We start from the raw sequence: 18,409 nt of genomic DNA, 5'->3' as shown, positions 1-18,409 counted from the left end.
CGTCAAAAATTCATCAGACAGACAGACAACCACCTCTCGATCATCTAGAATCTAGATGATGGAGATGGAGACAGACAGACACAAATGGCGTATTTTAGCATGATTGTTATACAAGTGTTTGAATGAAAACTTTTAATCTTGTATTTGTACTGTACCTGTATATTTAATTACAAGTCCCCTCCATTATTGTAAGTCTTTGGGATAAACTTAAAATTAACTGAATAGGTTTTCCAAATTAACTGATAGTCTCTTTGATATTTAATTTCAAATGATAATTAATGATTTGATTTGATAATTAATTTGATTTGTTTTGATTTGAACAATTTAAATTGACTTGCCCCTAGCGGCCTGGTCGCGCTGGAAACGAGCTGGTTCGACGCCCGCACTATAAAAGGTCGCGGGCGCCTGCATGTAATTAATTAATTAATTAATCAATTTGAGACGTCCAATCCTTAGTGCTTGGAAAATTTTGAACGAGCTTGACTCTAGCCCTTCCCCTGCAAAGGCAAGGAGGAACTTAGCACTTAACACTTAAACTTAGTTTTGTCCATCCTGAAGAACGCTCACAGTGTGACGTCAAGGCAACCAGAAGGGACCAGGTTCTCCTGACCACATGGCCCTCGATATGGGAAGCGAGAGGCGTCCATTAACGGATCTGCCCGTCGCACCCGATAATTAATTTGATTTGATAGTAACTTTGATGATTTGATAATTAATCCATTAGCTTTAAATTGATACTACCAGTACTACCACATAATTAACCTGGTGTTGGCTTAGCGGTTAGGGTGCTGGCTTGGGATCCTAGGATCCTCTAATTTGAATCCCGGTCGATCGTTGAATTAACACCAGGAGGGTTGCCTCAGCCTGTCATCCTTCCGAGGTCGGTAAATTGAGTACCAGATTGCTGGGATGAATGTGCCAGTGTGTGCCCCAGTCTAGAATAGGTACACCGTATCCCTCTGCGTGTCGTAAGAAGCGACTAAAGGGTTGGTGTAAGGATGGGCATCCGGCCATAAAAACATTGCCTCAAAAAGGGAACCATGATGATTGTCATGGGGCCTAGAAGGCTAACCCCCGCTCTAGCAGGGAAAACGGCCTTAAAAAGGTAATTATTTATTTTTTAGTACTACTACATAATGCGACCACATCCTCATATTTAATGGCCCCAATTCTTCTCACAGTTCGCTTAGTGGTGTTGGCAAGGAAAAGTTTTTGACCCAAGTAATGAACCAGCTTGCCAGGCTTAACTGAAGGTGGCAGAAATTTGTAATTTCCTCAGTGTACCCGGTGATGTTATCATTATCTCGTGTGCAGCCTTTGGCTACTGGTTGTATCATCGCTGGGAGTGTGCCTGTGCTGCTGGTGCAGTGCCCCTATTGCCCCAGTAAGCTGGTACTCATTTTGCCAACCTCAGAAGGATGACGTCAGGGGCTTGAATCCAAGACCCTAAGATCTTAAGCTAGCCAGCTTAACTTGCATCGGTAGCAACAGGGGGGAACTGCATCGGGAGCACCACCACAATCCCCAGGAAGGATGCAAACTAGCAACCACATACTGCACACAAAATGAATGAATAAATAATCCATGACTGTCTATGGTATTATGATTGGCAGGTCCAATGTCCAAATATTGTGCTTTTATGAACGGTAGTGTTAGATTTTGGCCTGATGAAGCCTGTCAATCTGGCCTTGCTCTCCAAAATTTCTGCCTATGGAATCCAAGACCAACGCCACTCTTGGATTACTGACTCCTTCCACTCTCGTAGCCAACATGTAACTCTTAATGGAATTCTTTCTTCTCCCTGTTAAGGCTGCAGTACCCCAAAGCAGTGTTCTAGGCCCAGTCCTATTCCTGATCTCATCACTGATCTCTCTGTCTCTCTAGAAAATCCTCTTTATCACTTTGCTGATAACTCCACTCTCTGCCGTGACATCCCTCATCCTTCTGACAGACAGGCAGCAGCCTCTTTCCTCTCCTCAGACATTGACAAAATCACAATTTGGTCAAACACTTGGAATTCGTCTTTCAATCCCGATAAATCCCACACTCTCTCTCTCTCTCTCTCTCTCTCCCTCTCTCTCCCTCTCCCTCTCCCTCTCCGTCTCCGTCTCCGTCTCCGTCTCTGTCTCTGTCTCTCCCTCTCCCTCTCTCTCTCTCTCTCGCTCTCTTTCTTTTTCTTTCTCTCTCCGAAACGTACGTTTGGCAAACCCTTTCATCTACGTCCTCAAAAACAACAAGAGGTTCAGTAGCTCAAACTCTTGGGTCTCATTTTCAGCCATGATCTCTCTTGGGCAAACCACATTTCAAAGTTGGCCCCCAAAGCCAAACGCCTACTGGGCATTCTCCATCGGACAAAGTTATTCCTTGGCAGACCTAAGCTCTTATCGACCTACAAGGCTTTCATCCGCAGCTTGATGGAGTGCTGCTGTCCCCTCTGGGCTGACGCTTCTGCCTCACATCTTGCTCAGCTTGACGCCGTAGAAACCAAGGATTTCAAGATCATTAGACTCTCTTGCGATGAAGCTGAGTCTATGGGCCTATCACTTTCCCATCACAGCTGGTCGGTGGTCTCTCGGCCTTCTTCTGTCTCCTTTCTGGTCTTGCATCCTCTGCCCCCTCCATGCATTGTCCACCCCACCCACCTCCACCCACAGGGATCTGCAGGATGCTTATGATCCACGATCAAATCCCTCCAAGTAAAACTGCCTAAATCCAGAACCAAAATGCTCACCTCCACTCAATTTTCCTCCTTTTTCCCACCTCTGGAACGAACTCCCACACGCTCTTCAATCTCATTCTTCCCTCCAGGTCTTCAGGACAGCTGCTCACCACCATCTCAGGTCATCCCACATCCAAAACGATGATCTTTTCTACACCTGTTAAACCATCCTCTCAAATTTATGCTTACTTATCCATCTTGTTCACCTTGTTCATTCACCTTGTTCACCTTACCGTTACCCACATCAATTGTTTGTCCGTCTCTGTCTATTTTCACTGTCCGCCCTGCTAATGGCGTTTCCCCTGTCTCTTGCTGTTCCCTTTGTTATGTTGTGTCCAGATATGTCCTGTGTCCTAGCTCTTCCACGAGCCGAGACCATGTATGAAAAAAATTTATCATCAAATTGATTTTTATATGGTGAGACAGTATTCACAATTATCGAGCAACATGGAAACCAATTCCTTTAGCACATTTATAAAATTATATTCCCAGATCCAAATATATGGAGAAATGTAACAAATGTAAGGAAGGCATTCTTCCAGGTTCTAGTGATAATAAACGCACTTGGTCTGTTCTGCAGCTTGAGCTGTGCTGGGGAGCACACACAGAATGAGCTTGAGCTATGCTGGGGAGCACACACAGAATGAGCTTGAGCTATGCTGAGGAGCACACACAGAATGAGCTTGAGCTATGCTGGGGAGCACACACAGAATGAGCTTGAGCTATGCTGGGGAGCACACACAGAATGAGCTTGAGCTATGCTGAGGAGCACACACAGAATGAGCTTGAGCTATGCTGGGGAGCACACACCTAATGAGCTTGAACTATGCTGAGGAGCACACAGAATGAGCTTGAGCTGTGCTGGGGAGCACACACAGAATGAGCTTGAGCTATGCTGGGGAGCAAACACAGAATGAGCTTGAACTATGCTGAGGAGCACACACAGAATGAGCTTGAGCTATGCTGAGGAGCACACACAGAATGAGCTTGAGCTATGCTGGGGAGCACACACAGAATGAGCTTGAACTATGCTGAGGAGCACACACAGAATGAGCTTGAGCTATGCTGGGGAGAACACACAGGATTGAAATGCAACTTCATAACGACCAACGCACACTCACATGTGGCAGGAAAGGTTATTCCATCTACGTCGATGGGCAAGCAGTTTGCTGTCGATTTATGCTTCCTCATCAAACTGATCGGCCTCTTGCCAGCATCGTAATTATGTTTGAGCTTTCATGAGTTGGTGGGGGAAATGGAAGTGGATTTATGAGAAGTTTAAGTACAGTGCCTATAGAGAGTCCACATCACCTTTAAAATTTTTCACCATTTGTTGCCGTATAGCCTGGAATTAAAATTCATCAAACGAGAATTTTTCCACCTTTATTTACTCATCGTAAGCCACAACTTCCAAGTGAAAAACAAATTCTATAAATTTCAGAAAATTAATCCAAAATACAACACTAGAATATCTTTGTTGAATAAGTGTCCAGCTCCCTGAATTAATACTTCGCGGAAGCAACTTTGACAACAATTACAACTGTAAGTCTTTTGGGATGGGTCTCTACCAACTCTGCACACCTTGATTGGGCAATATTTGCCCATTCTTCAGAACAAAACTGTTCAATCTCAGTCAAGTTGCGTGGGGAGCTTAGATGGACAACAATCTTCAAGTTATGCCAGAGATTTTCCATTGGATTTGTGTCGGAGCTCTGACTGGGCCACTCTAGGACATTTATCTTTGTGTCCCTTAGCCACTCCAGTGTAGCTTTGGTTGTGTGCTTCGGGTCGTTGTAATGCTGAAAGGTGAACTTTCGTCCTAATTTCAGCTTTCTTGCAGAAGGCAGCAGGTTTTCCTCTGGGATTTTTCTGTATTTTACTCCATCCATTTTCCCTTCTATCCTGACAAGTGCTCCAGTTTCTGCAAATGAGAAACATCCCCATAACATGATGCTGCCACCAACAATGTTTCACAGTAGAGATGGTGTTCTTTGGGTGATGTGCTGTGTTGGGTTTGCACCAAACGTAACGTTTTGCATTTAGGCCAAAAAGTTCCATCAGACTACAAAACCTTTTGCCGCATGGCTTCAGAATCTCAGGAGTGGTTTTTTGCATACCTCAAATGGGACTCAAGGTGGGATTTTTTGAGTAATGGCTTCCTTCTTGCCACTCTACCATACAGGACAGACTTGTGGAGTGCTTGGGATATTGTTGTCACATGCACACAGTGACCAGTCTTCACCATAAAAGCCTGTAGTTCTTTAAAAGTTGCCATTGGCTTCTTGGTGGCCTCTCTGATCAGTCTCCTCCTTGCTTGGTCAGCCAGATTGGAGGGACGGCCTGATCTAGGCAGGGTCTTAGTGGTAACATACGCCTACTACTTCTTAATGATTGTCTTGATTGTGCTCCAAAGGCTATTCAAGGCCTCTGAAATATTTCATGAGTATACAGCAATAATAACAAATATTTAACTCTACTGTCCCAATACTGATGGAGGCACTATATATATATATATATATATACATACAGTCACGTGAAAAAGTATGTACAGTGTACACCCCATGTAAAGTTTTGACTTTTTCAACATATTTCAACATACAGCTATTTGATCTTCATTTCAACAATATTGAAAGATAAAGGTGATATAATATAACAAATATCATGAAACATTTACATTTTGTAGTCCATTGTATAATTTAAACAAACATAAATGCAAATTTCGCATGTGGAAAAAGTAAGTACACCCCTACATTTATCACTGCTTCAAATACCTAAAATTAGAATCAGGTGCACCAGCTCAGGTGCAAATGATTAGAACATCGTGAGAGAGGATCTTGGAGGAACCTGTCTTATTTAAACCTCAGACATTTAGTTTGGTTTGCTGTTTATTGTTGAAGTGTGCGGCGTCACCATGCCGAGATCAAAAGAGCTCTGTGAGGCCTTCAGAAAGAAGGTTATAGATGCCTACGAGTCTGGGAAGGGATTTAAAAAGATCTCCAAACAATTTGAAATCAATCACTCGACTGTCTGGAAGATCATCTACAAGTGGAGAAGATTCCAAACAACTGCCAACTTGTTCAAGGCAGGCCGCCCCAGCAAGTTCAGCCCGAGAGCAGACCGCAAGATGTTGAAAGAAGTCTCTAAGAACCCCAGAATGTCATCACGGGACCTACAGGTAGCTCTTGCCACTGTTGATGTCAAAGTATACGAGTCTACCATTAGAAAGAGGCTGCACAAATTTGATCCACATGGGAGGTGTGCAAGGAGGAAACCTTTGCTGTCGAGAAAGAACATCAGGGCAAGACTAAAGTTTGCCAATGAACACCTAGGCAAAGACCAGCACTTCTGGAACAATGTGCTCTGGACAGATGAGTCAAAGGTAAGCTATTTGGCCACAGTACCAGAAGACATGTTTGGCGAAAACCAAAGACAGCATTTGACCACAAGAACCTGATACCAACTGTAAAGCATGGTGGTGGAAATATTATGGTTTGGGGCAGCTTTGCTGCATCAGGGCCTGGGCAGCTCACCATCATAGAATCCACTATGAATTCTTCATTGTACCAGAGGGTGCTTGAGGATAATGTGAGGCCATCTGTCGGAAAGTTGAAGCTCAACCGAAGGTGGACCTTGCAACATGACAATGACCCTAAACATACCAGTAAATCCACCAAGGAATGGCTGAAAAGAAAGAAATGGAGGGTTCTGGAATGGCCAAGTGAAAGCCCAGATATAAATCCCATCGAGATGTTGTGGGGGGATTTGAAACGAGCTGTGCATGCAAGAAACCCCTCAAACATCGCACAGCTGAAAGAATTCTGCATGGAGGATTGGGCAAAAATTTCTCCCAGTCGATGTTAGAGACTGGTAGACAGTTATAAGAAACGCCTACTTGAGGTTGTTTCTGCCAAATGGGGCAATACCACATTTTAGAGCCAAGGGTGTACTTACTTTTTCCAAATGCGAAATTTGCATTTATGTTCATTTAAATTACTAGGGCATGCCCGTACTATATATAAGCTAGGACGTGCCCGTACGTGGGTGCCCGTTCCTTGCCAAAAAAAAAAAAAAAAAAAAAATTTGTGTAGGGGTGTGTGTGTGTAAACATCCTAGGGCGTGCCCGTACGTGGGTGCAAAAAAACATGCGTGCAAACAACAACAACAAAAAAAAATTTTGAAACCACGTGGCAGTAACGACCACAGAACCCCCCCCCCCCCTCTATTTACATGAATGGTTTGGTCCATTCGCAACGACCACAGAACCCCCCCCCCCCTCTATTTACATGCAATGGTTTGGTCCAAAGCGAACGGTTTGGTCCATTCGATGTGATTCGATGATTCGATGTGAATGGTTTGGTCCATTCGCAACGACCACAGAACCCCCCCCCCCCTCTATTTACATGAATGGTTTGGTCCATTCGCAACGACCACAGAACCCCCCCCTCTATTTACATGCAATGGTTTGGTCCAAAGCGAACGGCTTGCAGTGTTTGGTAAAGAAATCGCCATAGCTCGGTAACTACTTGTCCGATTAATATGAAACCTTGAAAAGGCACATCCTCGGGTCCCCAGCAATATACCTGGCAAGTTTAAAGTATATCGGACCGGTAGTTGTCGAGAAACAGCGGTCACAGACAAACATACACACATACACACATACACACATACACACATACACACATACAAACACACATACACACAGAGATTAATGGAATTATAGATAGATACAATGGACTACAAAATGTAAATGTTTCATGATATTTGTTGTATTATATCACCTTTATCTATCAATATTGTTGAAATGAAGATCAAATAGCTGCATGTTGAAATATGTTGAAAAAGTCAAAACTTTACATGGGGTGTACTTACTTTTTCACGTGACTGTATATATATATATATATATATATATATATATATATATGTGTGTGTGTGTGTGTGTGTGTGTGTGTGTGTGTGTGTGTGTGTGTGTGTGTGTGTGTGTGTGTGTGTGTGTGTGTGTGTGTGTGCATTTTCGTGTGTGTGTTTGTGAGTGTGTATTGGTAAAAGACAGCACAGTGCGCTATAATGTTTTACTTGCAAAATGGAAGATTTTTCAAGTATATTGGTCGGTTGCGTTTGTGGTTCTGTCTGTCTGTCTGTCTGTTTGTCACTGGCCTACAGGTCACAATTCAAAACCGATAGTCATGAAACTTCACCAAGTTGTATAGGTCGTCCCAATTGAGAAGCCTATTGATTTTGAGGTCAAAGGTCAAAGGTCATCTGGAGGTCAGATTTCTAAAATCGACATTTTAAATCCGATTGACTTGAAAATTGAATAGCATTTGTATATTGAGTCACTAAATTGTGAAATGAAGTATTTTTGAGGTCAAAAGTTCAAAGGTCTACTCAAGGTCAAATTTTTAAAAGCATCAATTTTCAACCAATTGACTTGAAAATTGAACAGCATCTGCATATCGAGTCACTAAATTGGGAATTGGTCGGTTGCGTTTGTGGTTCTGTCTGTCTGTCTGTCTGTCTGTTTGTCACTGGCCTACAGGTCACAATTCAAAACCGATCGTCATGAAACTTCACCAAGTTGTATAGGTCGTCCCAATTGAGAAGCCTATTGATTTTGAGGTCAAAGGTCAAAGGTCATCTGGAGGTCAGATTTCTAAAATCGACATTTTAAATCCGATTGACTTGAAAATTGAATAGCATTTGTATATTGAGTCACTAAATTGTGAAATGAAGTATTTTTGAGGTCAAAAGTTCAAAGGTCTACTCAAGGTCAAATTTTTAAAAGCATCAATTTTCAACCAATTGACTTGAAAATTGAACAGCATCTGCATATCGAGTCACTAAATTGGGAAACACTATTTTTGAGGTCAAAAGGTCAAAGGTCAACTCAAGGTCAAACTTACACAATCATCACTTTACATCTGAAAAAGTCAATTTTCATCCGATTTACTTGAAAATTGAACGTTTGCATATTGCCTCACTGAATTGGGAAACCAACTTTTTTTGAGGTCAAAAGGTCAAAGGTCAATTCAAGGTCAAACTTCTAAAATCATCATTTTTCATCTGAAAAATCGTCACTTTTCATCCAGTTGACCCGAGCTTTGGTCAAGATCGTAAATTTTAATCTTCATGAAATGGACAATATGCTTTATCAATGGAAACATTGGGCGTGGGGGGCAGATTTTGCAAGTATTGTGCTCCGCATGACGTCTTCTTGTTTTCTTGTTTATTAAAGCACTAAAGCACGAGTAAAAAACCAATCAAAAATGATGCGTTGGAACAGTTTATTTGACGGTGCAGCCTCGTGAGCATCCCTCGGTGCCTCGTAAGTCCGAAGCATCAGTCTCGTGTCAGGTGTGCTCATATCTTCTTTATTTATGAGACAACCTATGGATGTAAATGTCCAACCGTTTTACTTTACTCGCATTGCACATCATGTCCATCAAATTTCACCTCCTTGCACCTTGTATTTATTGTTATTTTAAAAAAACGCTTCTACACACCACCTTTGAGGCTTGGTTTGCAAGCCACCATCTACATTTCCAATAGAAGACATAATTACTCTTTTTTGAAAAATGTTTTTCGAATTTGTTTTATCCTCAAAAATATACCAGATTGAACACACTTTCGTGTTAAAAGAATGGCCTTTAAAACCCACCCTTATGAAGGGGGACAGACATCTGTACAAACACACAAACTGACATTGTGTTTTATATGGTAGATGATGTTTCAATAACAATCTAGTTCTCTTCCTCAGAGGCGTTATATTAATATACTTATATATATATATATATATCATTTTTAATTAGGATAAATCATTAGGTAAAATGAATTTGTGAATGTCCTACCACATATGCTTCACGGGTAGATAATTTTCTTTTGACATGCTCTTCTTGCACATCCACATGTAATTATGCCACCATTTCACAAGATTATGGATGTCCTTGTCACATAATGATGCTGGTTGGTCCTTGATCGACCAAAATCATTTTATTACAAGGCCATCCACTCCTGCACCATCATTTACTTGTTGGATCCTCATCGATTGGCAGGAGACTGCACGCTTGAAAATGAATTTGTAATCTGATTAATGTCTCTGATTTAATTTCCTTGACAAATGGATCGTTGTTCAATCTCAGAGAGCAGCCCTTTTGTTGCATTGCTGTAATATGGAGTCGTCGGCAAAAAATGATGTTAAGTGTGTTACCCTTTCTCCCCCGCCCCCAGTGGTACCGCAGGGGGTGCTTCGACAAGGCACCGATGGCTTTCTTTCCGTGCCTTGCCCGAGGCCGTTGCTTGCTCTGTGGTGTCGAAGTGTGAGAAGTGCCTGGCGGAAGCTGCTGGGGTAGGGGTTTATCCACAGGGAGTGTAAGCAGGAGCTGGGAGGGGCGGGGAGGTGGTTACTTGAAGAGAGGGAGTGCAGGACGCGTGCTCGCCGCCTTGGAAGGGTGGACAGGCGACGACTGGACGGCTGCTTGCAGTGGGAGCAGGAACGTAAGACAAACCGTGGAGATTAATCGTACTGAAAGGAGACTTTGTTGCCGTGCGCATCTTTTCTCAAGACAACTGAGCAAGTAAAGCCTATTATTCTTGGCCCTTTTCTTGGCCTTTGCTTCATTAAATCTATTCCTGTTGTGCTGTAATTTTTTCTGGAATCCCCAGAAAATCTTTAGATTCATGATTTTATATTTTTGCAGCTACCTCGTTCGAGCTCTGATGAAACAAAGCAGTGGGTTGTTTTTGCCTTGTGAAGTCTATTTTCTGCCACATGAGAGAGAAATTCTTTCCCTTGTTCATAATTAGAGTAGTGCAGGTGATTTTGTGCAAAGTTTGTTTTCTTTTGCCGAACTATTTCCAATTATACCAGGACATTTTCCAATGTGATCAGGTTTTCTCATCTTTTTTTCTCTTCTTTAAGGGTCGCCATATTGCTGGGATTTTATCATTTGTAATTATTCTAATTATGCATTCTGATTTTTTGAGTTTCAAGGAGTTTTTTTTTTGCATTTGTATCAATCCACAATGAGTAACTTCAACATGTATGAAAATGTGTGCTTCTCATTCAGAAAGAATATCAATCTAAAGAGGCATGTGCACTATTTTTTTTTTTTTTTAAATCTTTTTCCAGCGACGCAACAACTAACAAGTGCACAAAAGTAGCTGAATGAACAATTTTCAGCTGTATATTCCAAAAAGTTAAACTTTGACCTTATTATGCAATCCGCCGCATTGTTTCGCGTCATTGTAGGTTGGGAAGACAGCCAGGTTTGAGTGTGCAATGTTGAAGTGAATCTGCTCGGCCAACTCTCATTCTCTGGCATGCGCCATGGATGCTGAACAAGCGCAGCTTCTAACAAGGGGCGGCCGGGTTGGTTTCCGGCCCGATTGCCAAGGGCAGGCGCTGCTGATCTGGGAGCACTTTGTCATGCATATGCCTGTGTCCAGGGCACTGGGCCTGATTTGCGGTAGCAGGTACAAAGCGAGATTTAGCAGCTAAGCGACTCGTGTCGAATCTGAATTTGGAACCTCAAGAGATTCCTCAATGGTGGCAAAGATACTGGAAACCTGCTGTGCACAAATCCACATTGGATTTCCCTTGCAATAAAACAACAGATATCTCATGTAATCTCAGAATTTGATTTCTTTTTTTCTCATTTGAAGCCATGATGTGATATTCTTGTGAGGGTTTCTTTTTTTTCAGTTTTGTACAGTCTGAAGTCTAAGTTGTTGTTGGTTGTTGTTGTATAGCCCCAGACAGTTCTCTCAAACAAGCCCGCAGCACGGAGACAGCCGATCGATCTCCCAGGAGCGACCCAGAGATCCCCCACATCCAAGATGGTGTACTCCACCTTCACAAAGTCAGGGCCACGACAGAGTTAGAGAGAGTGAGAGAGAGAGAGAGAGAGAGAGAGAGAGAGAGAGAGAGAGAGAGAGAGAGAGAGAGAGAGAGAGAGAGAAAGAGAAAGAGAAAGAGAAAGAGAGACAGAGAGACATCTAAGACAGAGAGACATCTAAGACAGAGAGACATCTGAGACAGAGAGAGAAAGAAAGAGAGAGAGACAGAGAGACAGAGAGACACAGAGAGACAGAGAGAGACAGAGACAGAGACACAAGAGGGAAAGGACCGGTCCATCGGGACTGATCAGCACTCTGAACATGACCGCGCTGCCCTGACGAATCCGGGAAACAGGGAAAAATGGGGAAGATTTGGCCCCCGATTTGCGTTGGGGGGTACAACCATCTCGAGGAGGCGTCTCCGATAGTTGTTGAAGTCTAAGTTGTCAATTGTTGTGGCAAGAAAGCGAGTTCTTACTTGAAGCCTTTTCCTCCCACTCATTTCTTTTATCTGTGGAAGCCGTGGCGATGCGGTCTGTAGTCCTTGCATTATTGGACGCAGCTTCTCACGACCTCCCTCCAAGGTTTCCTTTTCATAGCTGTCACTTTTCAATTAGAGCAATATGCCTGGAAACGCCATCCTTGGGCTATTCAGCTCAAGAATGGCTGCTCTTTGGCTGCATTGTCAGACTGATGTTGACATGGAATGATGTGCCTCAGTTGATGGATCCTCCAGTAAATGAACAAAAGTCTGGAGGTTGTTTGAGACAAACACTCCCTACCCCTTTTCACATTGTGTCTAGAAAATAATTTATTCTGGTCTTTTTTCTGACTTTCTTTTTTTATCATTATCTTTACATGAATCTCCCCTCCCTTTACTGCATGCTTCTCCTTATCCCTAAACCAGCTGTAATTACAACCATACTCTCTTGTTTCCTTTAAATCTCAGTTGTAATTTTATTTTTGTATACAAGATCGAGGGTCATGATAACATTAATGTTATCATGTTAACATGTTTTATCATGATAACATGATAACATTAAGAGATAACATTAATCACAAAAAAACTGATACACAAATCATACAATAAAGGGAGCGGGAGACAAGATGGGGAGAGAGAGGGAAGCACACAAGTACAACATTTGAGAGCAGGGACATCGGAAGATCTGTGGGAGGGAGAGGGGCTTGGGGGGAGGAGGAGACATGGGAAGGGGGGGGGGATTAAATCCCACATTTAGTAATAATTTAAATCCCATATTTAGCTCAAAACTGTAATCAAATATATGTATATCAATTTAATTGATCAGGACTTAACTTGGTTATTTTACTATTTACTAAGTGTTTGCAATATTTTAGAAACAGGATCTTTGTGGCAATGAAGTATTTAGCTTATGACGTCATCTGCGCAGCAAAATGAACTTCTCCATCAAAGCTTTCAATTCCTATTCCTTTGTCGTACTTACTGTTTGGGCTCATAGGATGGCCTAGAATTACACCACACTCGCTCTAAGCTGGCTAGGAATCCCGACCCAGCTATAAACTGTCACTTCCTGTCTGACAGCATGGGTTGGTAGACTTTAAAGATCTCATGGTGTCCTTCGCAAAGAGTAGGCCAGTATCACAGCACCCCATGGCACCCCATGGCACCCCATGGCACCCCCATGGCACCCCATGGCACCGCATGTCACCCCATGGCACCCCATGGCACCCCATGGCACCGCATGTCACCGCATGGCACCCCATGGCACCCCATGGCACCGCATGTCACCGCATGGCACCCCATGGCACCCCATGGCACCGCATGTCACCGCATGGCACTCCATGGCACCCCATGGCACCCCATGGCACCGCATGTCACCGCATGGTACCCCATGGCACCGCATGTCACCGCATGGCACCCCATGGCACCCCATGGCACCGCATGTCACCGCATGGCACTCCATGGCACTCCATGGCACCCCATGGCACCGCATGTCACCGCATGGCACTCCATGGCACCCCATGGCACCCCATGGCACCGCATGTCACCGCATGGCACCCCATGGCACCGCATGGCACCCCATGGCACCCCATGGCACCCCATGGCACCCCATGGCCAAATCCTAAATTCCTGCCCTAACTAGACGAATGTCAAGCCTGGCCAGGCCCGTTCGTGAAATACTTGGGCCAAGCTTCCCCCGGCCGACCTCACAAGGTGGGATTATCGTGGCCGTTTAAAGAGCAACAACAAATATGTATACATATATGTATGTGGATATGTTTGAGTGTAAAGTGGGAATAATAAAATGAAAGTAAATGATCATGCAGCTAATGTTATAATAGACGCATCGATCACAGCAGTTTTTATTACTCATTTTGCTTTCTGTTCAAATACGATTGTGAGGTTTCAACCTCCAAGAGGACACGAGATGGAATGCTGTTGCATTTTTAATGCCAAGGGGATCCAGCCTTAAGGCGAAGGAACAAAAAGAGGAATAATATCCAATTTTTGTCACGGAGAAAAAGAGTGCTTTGAACATGGTCGTAGAACTTTTAGGCGTGCGGGTTCCAAAAGAATATAAATCAATTCATTCTGATCGGGACTTTTCTTTGGGAGGATGGAGATGAACGCTGCTGAATGTGGTTCCTGGACGGGAGGCATGTCCGCACCGAGACATTCGACTGAAAATGTCTCACGATGCCAGATGATGCTGATATTTGGCGTCACGTCGACTTGATGGTTCCCTTTATTGCGAGGCCTCTGTGGGAGTTTTTCAGATGGAGGAGGCCATTCCATTGTGGGTCGCTACAAAGACCATTTTCTGCATGCTTAACGAACTATTTAATTACATGCAACAATGTTGAACAATTACTCACTTTGATAAATGGACGACCATCCCAAAGCAAAGGCAATTCGATCTTCCTTTCCGGGAAAAGCAATTTGGTGTAATGGAGTTACCGGTATATCGTGGCTGAAACTTGTACGTTTTTTTTTTGTTTACTTCCTGTGCACTGCAAGTTTAGAAGGTCATGGGGTTAAGGAATGTGCTTCGATCGTGTTCGATATGAATGCTTAGCACTTTCCATTTGAATCGGCCAAGATGGAGGCCCAGCTGTACGTTCGGGGGCTGTCGTGGTTTGACTCGAATGGAGCAGATTTATTGGAGTTGGGGGTTTATGAATACAGTATAATTGATACATTTAAAAAAATAATCTGATATCCATTGGTGATTTCATTGAGAAATCAGCTCATTAATTAATTAATTTATTCATTCATTCATTCATTCATTTATTCATTCATTCATTCATTCATTCATTTATTTATTATTTGCTTACTTACTATATACACTATACGTAAAAAGATTATGTACTCAACAAAATGTTAGTGGTTCATCTGATTATTAAAAAATAAATCCACAATGATTTCATTGATTATGATGATGTATTAATCATTTATGACGTCATTCATTGCCATTGATCACATCAGATAAATGGAGATTAAGCGCCCATTGGCACACGTGACTGAAAGCCGAAGGATCACCGAAGGCACCATTTTAATTTATGGATAAGGAATGAAGCCCAACTGCAAACAGTCTGAGCATCGCCCGGTGTCCCACAAAGCAAAGACCCCCATAGTGAATGGGCCCATTGTATGCCAAGCATCATCGCAGGGGTTAACGGACTGACTGGTGTCTGGGTGCTCCTCAATTGCAGTTGAGAAAGTAAAGAATGTAAAACGGTTTTGTGACACCTCGTTATCGTGTAAATAAGCTAACTGCCTCGTTTGTTTGCATTATGGCCGATTTATTTATTTATTTAAACATCCATAGCCGTATTGATTAACATAGCGGAGGAATTTTAAATGCTCGTGGGTTAAAGATGTTTTCCTTTCTTGCTCACTCGGTGCAGAATGTCTGAGCCGTCATTTATCAAGAGTTGGTTTTTGTCTGTTTGTTAAAAGCAACATTTTACCGCAAAAACCGCACCCTCGTTTATATAACAATCTCATTGGTTATTTTTGAAATCACACCCACGTGATTATTTAAACGGTTTTAAATGTAGTATAACAGACACCTTGATGTTGAGCCTTTTCACGCATGGCATCTATCATGAAACGTTCACGCGATCGGTCGGTTACAGCAAAGTTCACGGATAGGTTAACATGATCACACCACTTCATAATTTATGGGTGGTCACGATTTGGATAGGTTAACATGATCACACGACTTGGTAATATATGGATGGTCACTATTTCGATAGGTTAACATGATCACACCATTTCATAATTTATGGGTGGTCACGATTTGGATAGGTTAACATGATCACACCACTTCGTAATATATGGATGGTCACTATTTGGATAGGTTAACATGATCACACCACTTCGTAATATATGGATGGTCACTATTTCGATAGGTTAACATGATCACACCACTTCGGAATATATGGATGGTCACTATTTCGATAGGTTAACATGATCACACCACTTCGTAATATATGGATGGTCACTATTTGGATAGGTTAACATGATCACACCACTTCGTAATATATGGATGGTCACTATTTGGATAGGTTAACATGATCACACCACTTGATAACATATGGATGGTCACTATTTGGATATGCTAACATGATCAGACCACTTCATAATATATGGATGGTCACTATTTGGATAGGTTAACATGATCACACCACTTCGTAATATATGGATGGTCACTATTTGGATAGGTTAACATGATCAGACCACTTCATAATATATGGATGGTTACGATTTGGATAGGTTAACATGATCACACCATTTCATAATTTATGGGTGGTCACGATTTGGATAGGTTAACATGATCAAACCACTTCATAATATATGGATGGTTACGATTTGGATAGGTTAACATGATCACACCACTTAATAATATATGGATGGTCACTATTTGGATAGGTTAACATGATCAGACCATTTCATAATATATGGATGGTTACGATTTGGATAGGTTAACATGATCAAACCACTTGATAACATATGGATGGTTACGATTTGGATAGGTTAACATGATCAAACCACTTGATAACATATGGATGGTCACTATTTGGATAGGTTAACATGATCAGACCACTTCATAATATATGGATGGTTACGATTTGGATAGGTTAACATGATCACACCATTTCATAATTTATGGGTGGTCACGATTTGGATAGGTTAACATGATCAAACCACTTCATAATATATGGATGGTTACGATTTGGATATGTTAACATGATCACACCACTTAATAATATATGGATGGTCACTATTTGGATAGGTTAACATGATCACACCACTTCGTAATTTATGGATGGTCACTATTTGGATAGGTTAACATGATCAGACCACTTCATAATATATGGATGGTTACGATTTGGATAGGTTAACATGATCAAACCACTTGATAACATATGGATGGTTACGATTTGGATAGGTTAACATGATCAAACCACTTGATAACATATGGATGGTCACTATTTGGATAGGTTAACATGATCAGACCACTTCATAATATATGGATGGTTACGATTTGGATAGGTTAACATGATCACACCACTTAATAATATATGGATGGTCACTATTTGGATAGGTTAACATGATCACACCACTTCGTAATATATGGATGGTCACTATTTGGATAGGTTAACATGATCAGACCACTTCATAATATATGGATGGTTACGATTTGGATAGGTTAACATGATCAGACCACTTCATAATATATGGATGGTTACGATTTGGATAGGTTAACATGATCAAACCACTTGATAACATATGGATGGTCACTATTTGGATAGGTTAACATGATCACACCACGTGATAACATATGGATGGTCACTATTTGGATAGGTTAACATGATCACACCACTTGATAACATATGGATGGTCACTATTTGGATAGGTTAACATGATCACACCACTTGGTAACATATGGATGGTCACTATTTGGATAGGTTAACATGATCACACCACTTGATAACATATGGATGGTCACTATTTGGATAGGTTAACATGATCACACCACTTAATAATATATGGATGGTCACTATTTGGATAGGTTAACATGATCACACCATTTGATAACATATGGATGGTCACTATTTGGATAGGTTAACATGATCACACCACTTAATAATATATGGATGGTCACTATTTGGATAGGTTAACATGATCACACCACTTAATAACACATGGATGGTCACTATTTGGATAGGTTAACATGATCACACCACTTGATAACACATGGATGGTCACTATTTGGATAGGTTAACATGATCACACCACTTAATAATATATGGATGGTCACTATTTGGATAGGTTAACATGATCACACCACTTGATAACATATGGATGGTCACTATTTGGATATGTTAACATGATCACACCACTTAATAATATATGGATGGTCACTATTTGGATAGGTTAACATGATCACACCACTTGATAACATATGGATGGTCACTATTTGGATAGGTTAACATGATCACACCACTTCGTAACACATGGATGGTCACTATTTGGATAGGTTAACATGACCACACCACTTAATAACACATGGATGGTCACTATTTGGATAGGTTAACATGATCACACCACTTGATAACATATGGATGGTCACTATTTGGATAGGTTAACATGATCACACCACTTGATAACATATGGATGGTCACTATTTGGATAGGTTAACATGATCACACCACTTAATAATATATGGATGGTCACTATTTGGATAGGTTAACATGATCACACCACTTGATAACATATGGATGGTCACTATTTGGATATGTTAACATGACCACACCACTTAATAATATGTGGTCACAATTTCCTGAGTTTGTGTTGAAACGAAATAAAAA

The 18,409-nt window shown here is 41.8% G+C and overlaps 1 protein-coding gene across 1 annotated transcript in view; it reads left to right on the top strand.

Moving 5' to 3' along the window:
• The first annotated feature begins 10,153 nt into the window (after positions 1-10,153).
• LOC137433190 (tenascin-R-like) overlaps positions 10,154-18,409 on the top strand; it is a 115,066-nt gene continuing 106,810 nt past the window's right edge. The window contains exon 1 of the mRNA XM_068125640.2: positions 10,154-10,290. The gene's annotated coding sequence lies outside the window, so the exon portion shown is untranslated. The remainder of the gene's footprint in view (positions 10,291-18,409) is intronic.

This window comes from Myxine glutinosa, chromosome 8 (assembly GCF_964187855.1).
Source record: "Myxine glutinosa chromosome 8, kmMyxGlut1.1, whole genome shotgun sequence".
NCBI lineage: Eukaryota > Metazoa > Chordata > Myxini > Myxiniformes > Myxinidae > Myxine > Myxine glutinosa.
Note: the sequence above shows the minus strand (reverse complement) of the source record. Positions and strands in the feature narration are given on the sequence as shown.